Raw genomic sequence first — 12,339 nt, 5'->3', positions numbered from 1 at the left:
ATCCACTTGGCAAAGCTCTCGGCTCTCCCTCTCAGTGTGTTTTTCCTCCTGGTCACCTGATATTATGCCTGTCTCGTTTGCTGTTTTTGTTCTCCTTGGCTTCTCCTCCTTCTTTGGCAGGAATAGCAAATGGTTTTCATTGCTTGTGCCAGTTTAGATAGCCTGGAGAGCTACACTGAGGCTTCTAAGGCCATGTCTGGGGTCAGTGGGGCAGAGCATCATGACTGATTAGCAATGCCTGCCACTAATATGGGAGGGGAATGTAGGGCTGTGTGTGGTAGCCATTTGCCATTCTTATTTGGGCAAAGGAAATACTGTGACATCTTTTTGCAGCTTTACTATAAATCTTCAAGCAAAATCAAACATAGGCTAAAATACAAAGTTAAATCATCTAACACGGTATACCACAATTTGGACAGGTGCTAAAAAATGATTTCTTCTCACTCTTTCTCTCTCATAGCCAGAAGGAACATCTATATCCCCCTGTCTTTGGGGAGCTGGGAGGCCTTAGTAAAGAATGTTCTTCCTTCTCTCTAGAAAGCACAAGCTACAATAGAAAGATTGTTTCAGCACTAATACTAAATTTGCTGAGTAAACTCAGAGATCAGTTTGGTTAAAAGAAGAGCCAGGCATTCTAAGAGATGATAAGTGAGGACTTTGTGGTACGGCTGGTATCACTGGCCTAGGACCAATCCTGAGTGATAGGCTTGCTCACCTCCTCAAGGGCCTGAACAAGGTCACCTTATCTTGTCTCCATACTTCAAGAAGAGAAAGTATCCAGGTTAGGGTTAACTTGTGAGCAGAGGGCTTAAAAGGGTCCATGCCCAGGTGCTAATGCTCACACCACATTTCCTGAAGATCTCGCCAGAACCAGGCTGGGTGCTGGGTACCCACGTCAGGTTCTAGTACTGACTCCTTCTGATCAGATGTGGATAAAGCCCCTGCCCAGGTCTGTATACGCCGCCCCAGCATGGACCCATGACTGGGTCTTGAGGTCTCTTTGCTCAGAAAACTCTCTCCTCTGTGAGAAGGCACAGGGCCAGCAAGGCCACTGACCCCATCTGCCTGACCATTCTTCTTTTGCCTACTTCCATGAACTCTCCCGTCAACAGTGATGACCTTGTCTGTGACTGTAGCCACAGCATCCTTTATAGCCTGCAAGGCCTTGGGCGAGCTTCCCAACTGCTCTGTACCTCAGTGTCCTCATCTATAAGATGGAGATTATACTAAGAACACCTACTTTGTAGGGTTGTTTTCAAGATTAGAGGGGTTAACACATGTGAAGTTCTCAGAACAGTATCTAGCACATGATGAATGCTTCCAATGTTAACTATTATCATTAGAAGTGCTTTTCCTCTTGTCCCATGTGACCCTCACAACACTATGAGGTCAGATGGGCCAACAGGGTTAGAATTCTCTTTATAGGACAGAACTAAAGTTCTGGAGGGTGAGGGTCTTTGTCCTAGGGCACCCTGCCGGGCCAGGTGCTTGGCCAGAGCCCAGTTCTTTTGAGTCCTTGTCTGGAACTCTGGGTGAGGCCGCCTATGATTTTTAGTACTTGATCCCAGACCACACAGGTGACTGATTTTGCTTTGCCTTTTAATTTTTCACTAAAAAAGGATTTTATAAACAATCTGAGATCTTGGCTATGTCAAAGTCAGATTGAAATATGCAATTCCATTTATATATTTAAATATGTTGAGTATATACCCTGGTGTTACTCTTGATGATTTGGCATCCTTGAGAAAGAGAATGGGTAAAGACATTTTATCTTTTTATGTCTGTCATGGAACTGCTGTTATTATTGGCTCTGAGACTATTCTAATTCCTTTGTACCATCGCCCTGTTTCCCTGTTGAGGAACCCCATCTGTTATGGGGCAAGGGGCGGGGCTCTTATTCTTTACTCTTCTTGTTTCCAAGGGAAGGGGCTTCTACCAGAGTTAACACTCCTGGCCTTCCCCTTATCTATCCTTCATCCATCCTCAGGGAGAGGGAGTGACTTACCTATTTGGTGCATTGAAGAGAGGAGCTGTGCCCTCCTACTTCTCTCTCAGGGAATGCACAGCCCCTTCTCTTCTTCTTTTTTTTTTTTTTAAGATTTTATTTATTTATTTGAGAGAGAGAATGAGATAGAGAGAGAGAGCATGAGAGGGGGGAGGGTCAGAGGGAGAAGCAGACTCCCCGCCGAGCAGGGAGTCAGATGCGGGACTCGATCCCGGGACTCCAGGATCATGACCTGAGCCGAAGGCAGTCGCTTAACCAACTGAGCCACCCAGGCGCCCCAGCCCCTTCTCTTCTAAGCCATGATTCTACAAGGTCAAGCCCTAAGGGGGACACCTCTTGTTATCCAGTTCTGCTTGTGATAAGCTGGCTGTTTCTGGGATTTCAGTATATAGAAGCCTGTTATGGAACACTGAAACTACATTCCATAAACCTAGTTTTACCACTAATAATTGTGATGTTTTGAGTTCTGTCTGCCTGACTCTGAATCCATCTCTCAAGTATTCTGAACTCAGGCAGAGAAAAGAGAGAGTGTTGTTTATTAGCCCCCCTCAACCCCCAACAGCCTCCCCCACTCCCCAAGTCTGGTCTGCCAGATGCTCCCAGGATCCCGTGAGCATATTCCCTATCCCTTTGACCACACTGACTGGTTCAGAAGGGGCACGGTATCCAAGCTGACTCAATAAAATGCTATCTTTGCATAGTTGTGATTTCCACTGGAATTACTCAGAGGAGCATATAAACCAAGACTCGGGTGAGATTTTTCCCACCACAGAAGAGCCTGTCTGAGTAGAACTGACACCAAAGTAGGCAGAGCCGGAAGATGGAAGGGGACAGAGACCAAATGACAGTGACCATAAATCTCCTCCACTGCTTGAGCTGACATGAGTTGATCTTCATCACTTGCAAACAGAGAGCCTTGGTTACACAATGCTTCTCTCTAATAGTTTAGTAGAAAAGCCCCTCAGCTTGCTAATGGGACCCCCATCACACCCTGCCCATGATATTGTCTATATTTACCATATATATTCAGTTCCATGGATAATTCTGTGGCCCTAGATATTGTAAAGGGACAAGTTTGAGCCTTATCTGTTGAGTGGACTCAGTGTACTCTCATGTCATAATTAATCACAGAAGTTAATGCACATGTGGTCCCTTTTACCTTCAACATAGTTTATATGATTCTGGAGCTAATTACAGTTTCTATTATTCTCTCAAAACACATCACAAATGTGCCTCGCCACTGCCCACGACCCCTGCTCTAAACCTCACTGTAGGTCAGAGGAGAGGGCAGTGTCAGTCTGGTCCTGACTGTCATCATCTCTTCTGGGCCTTCTTTACTTCTTTCTTTTTTAAAAATCATGTCAGATAGATGGTAAATATAAACCCAAGGATGTGATGGAAGGAAGTGTTCACATTTGTATGGCCAGGGTGTGGTCTCAGAAGGGGCCCCCTGAGATGGGTGTCAACCCAGCCCTGCAGATGAGAAACCGAGGCTCAGATCTCTGGCCATAACTTGTGCAGCACTCATGACTGCCCGACTCCAAAGCCTGGGATTTTGGCCAAAGTGCCATCCCAGCCCTTCGGGCACAGACTCTCGGTGCCAGTGGGCAGAGAATGCTTCCATCCTCCCAAGCTCTGAGGCCCATTTTGCCATAGGTCATGCCAGCAGGGAGTAAGTTCTCTATCTTCTGAACCTCGAGCATTCCCTGCCTTTATTCCTTCTTTGGTCTTAGCCTATACTGATTTGTAGTGAGGCATTTTCCTTCCTCCTCCCACCAAAAAGGTTGTGATAATATTGCTAAGAAGACTCAAGTTGGTAAGAGTAAAGTCAGGATAGACTCAGTGCCAGTACTAAGTGAGATCACAAAGGTGATAGGGTTTTAAGTCTGGTGATGCATATGTATATGGCACCTGCTGGGTCTGAAGCCTCTTACTGTTCTTACACACTGTGCCTGGAACCGTGAGATGATAAAACTTTTTTTGGTGGGGGGAGCAATTTGGCACTATACATCAAATTTAAATGTGAATACACAGCATGTTAGTTTGCTAAGGTTGCCATAATAAAGTACCAACAACTGGGTAGTTTAAACTACAGAAATTTATTGTCTTATTGTAGTCCTGGATTTGAAAGTCCAAGATCAAGGTGTCAGCAGGGTTTGCTCCTTCTGAAGGCTGTGAGAGAGAAATCTGCTCCATGCCTCTCTGAGCTTTTAGCGGTGTGCAGGCAATCTTTGGCTTTGCATACTTGAAGAAACACCATCCCAATCTCTGATTTCATCTTCATATGGCATAAGCCCTGTGGGTTTATCTCTGTGTCCCAATTTCCCCTTTTTATAAGGACATCAGTCACATTGGATTAGGCCCTGCACTAATGACCTCAACTTAACTAATTACATTTGAAATGACCCCATTTCCAAATAAGTTCACATTCTGAGGTACTGAGGGTTAGGACTTTAACATATGAATCAGGAGTATGGGACATATTTCAATCCATAACACCTAGAAATTTCACTTCTAGGAAGCTACCCTGCCAATCTACTTGCATGTGTTCACAGAGAGGTATTTTAAAAAATGGTTTGGCAAAAGCAAAATTGGAATGCTATGCATTAAAAAAGAAGGAGGTAGATCGATATGTACCACTATGAACTGATTTCCAAGGTATATTATTAAATAAAGAAGCATCTTATAAAAGGCGGTGTGCTCATAAAACAGAACATAACTCTGATTTATGGAAATGTCCATAGAGCTAATCAGAAGGATGCATGAACCAAACTGTTGACAGTGGTAGGCTCTGGGGAGGAGCGAGGGAATAAGGGTGGATAAAGGGCCATCTAGGGTTTCTTGGCACACTTCTGATCATTTAAAACTTTTTATAATGAGAAGGGACTCACATATTACTTGAGTAATACAAATAAAAATTGTTTCCTTTCCATACCCAGTGGTCAAGCTGGACCCAAAGAATGTAGTTCTTAAACCACATGGTCCTCAGAGGGTCTCCATGGCTCCATGGAGAAAGTGGTTCTCAGAGCCTGGGCAGGACCGAATCATTCTCTGTCCACTGGGCACCAAGAGTCTGTGCCCAGAGAGCTGGGGTGACACTATGGCCAAGAGCCCAGACTTTGGAGTCAGGCAGTCATGAGTGCTGTGCAAGTTATGGCCACAGCTCTGAGCCTCGGTTTCTTATCTGCAGGACTGGGTTAACACCCATCGCAGGGGGCCCCTTCTGAGACTACACCTTGGCCAGACGCTTATGTTCATATTAGCTCACATTTCACTTATGAACCAGAAAATATGTCTAAAATTTGCCTGAAGCACTAGCCCAGAACGCTGGCATCCCAATCAGGCATTTGTGAGCTCTTCACGAAAAAGCAAAGCTCTTAAGTTGGGCCTGAAGAAATGGGTAGAATTTAGTAGGTGGGGAGAGGGGAACAATGGGACTCTGATAGGAGAAGTAGAAATGTTCCTTCCACCTCCCCACATAGTCCTCTGCCTTCTCTGTATTTAAGAGTATTTTTTTCTCAGACTATCTTCACTTGTTTTCCCATTTTTTTTCTTTTTTACTATCTACATATGTATACACAGTTGACCCATGAACAACACGGGCTTGAACTGTGTGAGTCCACTTATATATGGATTATTTTGATAAATACAGAATGGTATTTGTAAATGTATTTTCCCTTCCTTATGATTATTTTCATAACATTTTCTTTTCTCTAGCTTACTTTATTGTAAGAATACAATATATAATACATATAACATCCAAAATATGTGTTAATCGACTGTTTATGTTCTTGGTAAGGCTTCTGATCAACATTAAGCTATTAGTAGCTAAGTTTTGGGGGTTCAAAAGTTATACATAGATTTTTGGCTGCGCAGGGGATCAGAGCCCCTAACTCCCACATAGTTTAAGGATCAACTGTACTTGTATGTTATCTTTATATTATTGGAAAGACATGTGCATATACATTAATCTGTGTGTGTGTGTGTGTTTGTGTGTGTGTGTATTGTGAAAAATGGGGAGGGGATAGAAAGAGCGAGGGGAAGGAGAGAGAATTTCTAATTTCAATTCGTCTCAGATTAGTTAACGAATGACGAAATGGGATCAAAACTAATTAACTAGAAATTCTGATTCCATGAGATATGTCACAAATATCCCTCATAAATGACTGGCTTTCAAAAAGATAGAGTCCAATAAAAATCCCTTAAACTGAACGTTATTCAAATAGTCCTCTAATCTCTCTTTTGGGGATTCAAAAGACCTTCAAGGCCTCAGTGTGTCTCGGGGTCACCATTATAAACATCTGTGAGTCATGAAAACAGGTTGATTATTTGAGTGCTCTGGGTGTTTGGATCTGGATAAAAAAGGAACTGACGTTTCTATCTTATTCATCCAGAGATCTGGTGGGTTACAGCTCTGTCTGCTGCCTGTGTAATTAATCATAGGGCTTAGCTAATGCCTCCTAAATTAATGCAATTATCAGTGTCTCCGAATAACCACCTTCGTGCAGTGCTATCAAAACACACTGTTGATAGATCTGCAGCCAAAGCAGGGACACTCTGAGACTGGAGTTGGGATTGATTTTAATTAACTTGTTTCTCATATTACAAAGGTGAGAAAAATACTGATTCTCAGTAGCTTCAGATTAAAAGAATGGGAGAGGGAGTGTGTGGATAGGCAGAGAGACTCATGAAAATAATAGCTACAAGGTATTTTTGTTCCAAAGCCTCCATGTCCACGTGCTGTGTTATATTACCTGTTATATTAACTGTATATTACCGCAGTTGGCCAGGGCTCAGCCCAGAACCCGTTAGCTTACTCTCTGCTTCTCATTCCAGGACTTCAGTCTAAGGAGCCCCTGATTTAATTTGCTTTGGGCTGAAGTGTGGCACAGTCTCAGGAGCAGGGCAAACTTTCCTGTCTTTCCCTCTTCCATCCTGATATTTCATTAAATATTTCATTAAATGTAGAGCTCCGGAACTAAAATAAGGTGAAAGAAAAAGCTTTTTTAATGTTTGATCTTGTTTTATGCTGCGGCTTCACTTTTAAAGTCTCATGTTCCCAGAAACACGGCCCAGACTCTTGGTGTGGAAGGAGCTTCTTCTCCCCTGGGAGAGGTATCCATTCTTGGGCTTGGTCATGAAGCAGCATCATGTTGCACGTTGTTTTTCAATGTGTTCTGCTGGGTATTGGTCTGCAAGATGGTCATTGGAAAAAGTAAAGGTCAAATAAGTTTGGAAAATATTGTATATCCCAGCATACTTCCCCCCACCACCACCTAATTTCCTATGTACAATAACATATCAAGGGCTCTGAGAAGTCCTGCATCAAGCAAGCATGTTTATCCTTGTTCAACCCCAGGGCTACCCATAATTGACCACAGACCTCTTCACTTGGACTTCATCCCTATTAGCACTGGGCAGAAATAGTGTTAGGTAGAACCCAACTGAGGTACTCTCCTGCTGAGAGGAGAATCTGCAATCAGGGCCTTACCAGGAGACCTTCATTTTCCCCAGCTTTGTCACTACTTACTGTGTAACCTTGGCAAGGTGCTTCTTCTCTCTGGTACTCAGATTTCTCTTATGCACAAAGAGGTTCTGCTCTTGGACTCTACGCTTCTGCTGGGACTACAGGCCAGTCAACTTGGTTGAAAATCAGAAGATAAGAAGGTACAGAGAAAAAGGGGGAGAGACTAATTGAAAGAAAGAAGAGAGAGAAAAGAAAGGGACAAGGCTTCATAGTGAGACCATCTTGAAGAAGATGGTTTTCTTTGTAGAGGGTTAGGACTAGCAGTAAAGAATCTGAGATTCCCTCTTCTAATAGCCTCTGGTGCTTTCGGGAAGGGGGCAGACTGACCATCCTCCGTGTCTACAATGCCAACATGGGTTCTAGAAATCTCCTCCACCACCAGGAGTTGCTAGTTTTGCAGCTAGTATTCCTGCTGCCCACCCAACATTCCTACTTCCCAGCATCTGTCAGTGGCTATCATCTGATCAGGACACAAACGCAACATAGCCCAGTGGGAGGGACCCCTGGTCCCATTCCTGTAGCTTGAGGCTGCTCCTTTTCCAGGAGAATGCCATTGTCACTGCAGTGGAAAAGTCCTACCCCAGAGGTCAGCAACTTGGCTTCAGGCAACCCAGTAGGAAGAATGCTATGTTGCCACAGCTGAAAACAGAGGATTGATAATTCTCAATGTGACTCCTGTTATGACCTTCTTCGTATGCCCCAACAGGGGGGATTTATTGGTATGAACAAAGGGAAGGATGGAGAGGCAGACTGAGGTTTGTGTTCTCAGCAGAGTCTCTTTCTGAGTTGCCTCCCACTCTGCTCAGATCTGTTTTTCTGGGAGAGGGGTCTGGCTAATAGTATTAATCATTTTAATAAAATCTTAAATTTTAAATAAAAATTATTTTAATGTGGATGAAAATCACTTTAAAAAGTCTAATCACATGGAGACTTCGTTGTGGGCCAGACACTGAGCAGGCCACCTATACCTGATCTTACCTCCTCTTCCTGCAAGCCCATGTAGTTGGCACTGTTATTGTCCCATTGTAGAGACAAGGACCCAGAGACCAGAGTGGGCAGTGTCTCATCATCTGCCTGCTTAGAGCAGAAGCTCCAGCCTTGGCTGTCCCTCTTACCTAATCTCCAGATTCAAATGCCCCCTTGATCAAAAGGAGAGATTTTGACTGACTGGTCCTTGAGGTCTTTTACTGATCCTTCTGACATCTCAGATGGCCGGCTGTCTTTCCATGTTCAGATTTCTTTTATTAACTGGTCAGTGGTTGCTCTTCCAACAGCATGGTCCTTCTGGTTCCTGGTGTCACTGAGAGATGCCTGCTGGGTGGGAGTCTCTTTGACAGTGGCTGACAGGTGGAGCATCCTGGCACAGCCCTGGGCAGTCCCACCTCACCTCCTTCTGAGGGTTATTTCCAGTGAGCTGACCTGCCCTATATCACATGACCCTGCTACCCTGGCTATAGCTGTCGGATCTACCAAGGGGAGCAAGTTCCCAGGCAGGCCAGCAAACCATAGAAAAGTTTGTTGTGCAAGTTCTGCCAGGCAGAGCTTCCTAGACTTGTGACCATTGGCTAAATCTATCATATCCTCCCTTTTGAGAACTTTGAACTTGACCTGTAAAGACTGAGAAATTGGTAGAAAGTGGGGTCTAAGACAAAGAACCACAGAAAGAAAGAGGTGGAAGGCATGAGGGGGACAGAAGACAAAGGGGAGATGAGGTGGTGGCAGTGGGAATGGCGGGGTCAGAAATCAGAAGAGTTGAGGCAGCATAATGGGAGAGAGGCACTTGGGAGCAGGAAGTAAAGGGTGGTCCTGGTGAGGGAAGAACACAAGGTCCAGTGCTGGAGTTGCCCCTCAACCCCTCATCTGTCCTGGGTCCCAGAGTGGAGCTGCTAACTTTCCCTACTCTGCCCTGTATCCTCACATTAATCCTATGTAACCTGTGTGAGGGGCTGGAACATGACTCTGGCCCTAGGAGCCAGAAAACCAAAGGAATGTACCTCATGACTCTCCCGCCCTGCTAATGACTTCAGCTCATTAGGTGAACTGGCTGCTCTTCCCTGTCCAACTGAATCACTTTCCAGTCCCCTTCCTGTCCAGTCCATCATCAGAGGACACCTGATGTGATGCTCAGAGGCTCCCTCTCTCCCCTGTCACCTGCCCCTCCCTGTTCTCCTTCCCTGTCTCCATCCCTCTTTCTCTGTCTTGGTCTTTCTCTCAAATGAGATTTCAGAGCTACTTGGAATGGGACAATGAAGCAGCCATGCTCTTTTTTTTTTTTTTTTTTTTTTTTTTTTTTTTAATTTTTTTATTCTTATGTTAATCCCCTTACATTACAACATTAGTTTTAGATGAAGTGTTCCATGATTCATTGTTTGTGCATAACACCCAGTGCTCCATGCAGAATGTGCCCTCCTACATACCCACCACCAGGCTAACCCATCCTCCCACCCCCCTCCCCTCTAGAACCCTGTTTGTTTTTCAGAGTCCATCGTCTCTCATGGTTCGTCTACCCCTCCGATTTCCCCCGCTTCATTCTTCCCCTCCCGCTACCTTCTTCTTCTTCTTCTTTTTTTTTTTCTTAACATATATTGCATTATTTGTTTCAGAGGTACAGATCTGAGATTCAACAGTCTTGCACAATTCACAGCGCTTACCAGAGCACATACACTCCCCAGTGTCTATCACCCAGTCCCCCCATCCCTCCCACCCCACCCCCCACTCCAACAACACTCAGTTTGTTTCCTGCGATTAAGAATTCCTCATATCAGTGAGATCATATGATACATGTCTTTCTCTGTTTGACTTATTTCACTCAACATAATACCCTCCAGTTCCATCCACGTCGTTGCAAATGGCAAGATCTCATTCCTTTTGATGGCTGCATAATATTCCATTGAATATATATACCACATCTTCTTTATCCATTCATCTGTCGATGGACATCTTGGCTCTTTCCACAGTTTGGCTATTGTGGACATTGCTGCTATAAACATCGGGGTGCACGTAGCCCTTCGGATCCCTACTTTTGCAGCCATGCTCTTTAAAAACATTGTCTGACGAAGTTATGGGCGGATTTTACTTGGTAAAAAGAGAGCCAGAAAGAGAATTTCCTGAAGAAACCTGTCAAGTAGCTTCTTATAACAACCTGCATGTCCTGCTGGTTGGCCTGTCAGTCTTTGGTGGAAGCAGAAGGAAAATCTCTCATTGTGGTCATTGGACTGAAGACATTTATGTTGCATCAGTGCTGCCCCCTGATTATCCCAGACCCCCTTTTAGGAATGTCCCAGCCCAGTGGGTCTGAGGTGGGCTTGAGGCTTTGAGACTGGAGAGGCAAATGTCCAAGAGAGAGCTCTCAATGATTGCCCCAACCCTATTGACTCACTATTTATTAGCAATTCTCAGGGAGGGACAAACTGATGTCATTTCTCCTGGTCTCAAAAACCACACCGATTCTCTTATACATCAGACCACCAATGACCACACAGCAAACCATAATTTCTAGGGACATATCTCAGAAACGAAGACCCTGTCACGTCCAATCTTCTTAACCCTTGGTCTTGTATTATTTAGGATTATCTGGTTGCCAGTGACAGAAATCACCCTGGCTAATCTAAATTAAAAGAAGAAATTCATTACAAGAATCGGAGGTGGCTCATAGGAAAAGCTTGGCTACAAAGATTTGAGGAGACAGAACCAGGCCGGTTCTGGTGGACGAGGCAACAGAAAATGATGGGCAATCTGTTCAAATCATCACTGGTAGGATGAATCAGCAACGAGCATTTCCTGTCACTCTGCTCATTATCAAGTTCTCATTGGATAGAAGGACTAATTGGCCTGGTTGGGGTGATGTGCCAGGCATTGCCAGGATCATCTTGATTGGCAGTCCTAGATAGACTGCATGCAGTGAGGAAAGGGGGAAAACCAAGGTTTGTTTCCAGAGGAAGGGGACATGGTGCTAGGAGTCACAGCATTATCTCTTGACCACCAATCCTGATTTTCTATGAATGTCTATGTTCCATCCTCCCTGCTCTGCTGTATCATTCATGAATTTGGCCCTTCCCAACATTCTTCCTGATGTTCTCACCTCAGGTCTCCACTCAGTTATTCATTTACTCATCCAACAAGAGTGCACTGAATACCTACCAGGGGTCATACACTGCATGGGAGCTCCCTCTCTGTGCCCCCACTGATCTTAACATTCTCTGTAGCCCCCTCCATTCCTTGGCTCAGTGAAACCTCCTGCCTTATCTTAGCTCAGTCCATCTCTTTGATTGATGTCCAAGTCTGGCCAGTTCTAGGTCTATTCCATGTGGGAAGGATGAGAAAGAATTTGGGAAAATGTGACTCTCTGTATAAGTAAGGGGTTTGTGGTAACCTTCAGCCATTAGTACCAGGGAGCGAGTCAGTATGTGTCACTTAGTTGGGGCAGATCCTTTTGCATGAGGGGATGGGAAAGAAAAGATGTGCCATCTGGGACTCTAATGAAGGCAGCTTATTTGGGTGAGGGGATTGTGCTAATCACATAGGGTTCTGGACACCTAAGTGGAGCTAAGGGAACATCCAGACAGATGTGAAGAATAGGACAGTATGAAGGAGAAAAATGATACCTGATTTGGAGTCCAAGGAGCGACCTCTGTATCTTAACCATATTGTCCACCAGCTGGGTAACCTCAGGTCCCTAATGGGGTCTGTCTCTTAAGTCCTGCCCAGATGGAAAAAACCCAGTCTTCAGATCTGATGTGTTCTTTCCACTCCAGATCACGTTGGACTCACATTTCCTCTTTATGCCAAAGCCAAAGGAAACAATTCC

Source organism: Mirounga angustirostris, unplaced genomic scaffold (genome assembly GCF_029215605.1).
Source record: "Mirounga angustirostris isolate CCGP_5_RB_7025 unplaced genomic scaffold, mMirAng1.0.hap1 SCAF_16, whole genome shotgun sequence".
Classification (NCBI taxonomy): domain Eukaryota; kingdom Metazoa; phylum Chordata; class Mammalia; order Carnivora; family Phocidae; genus Mirounga; species Mirounga angustirostris.
Note: the sequence above shows the minus strand (reverse complement) of the source record.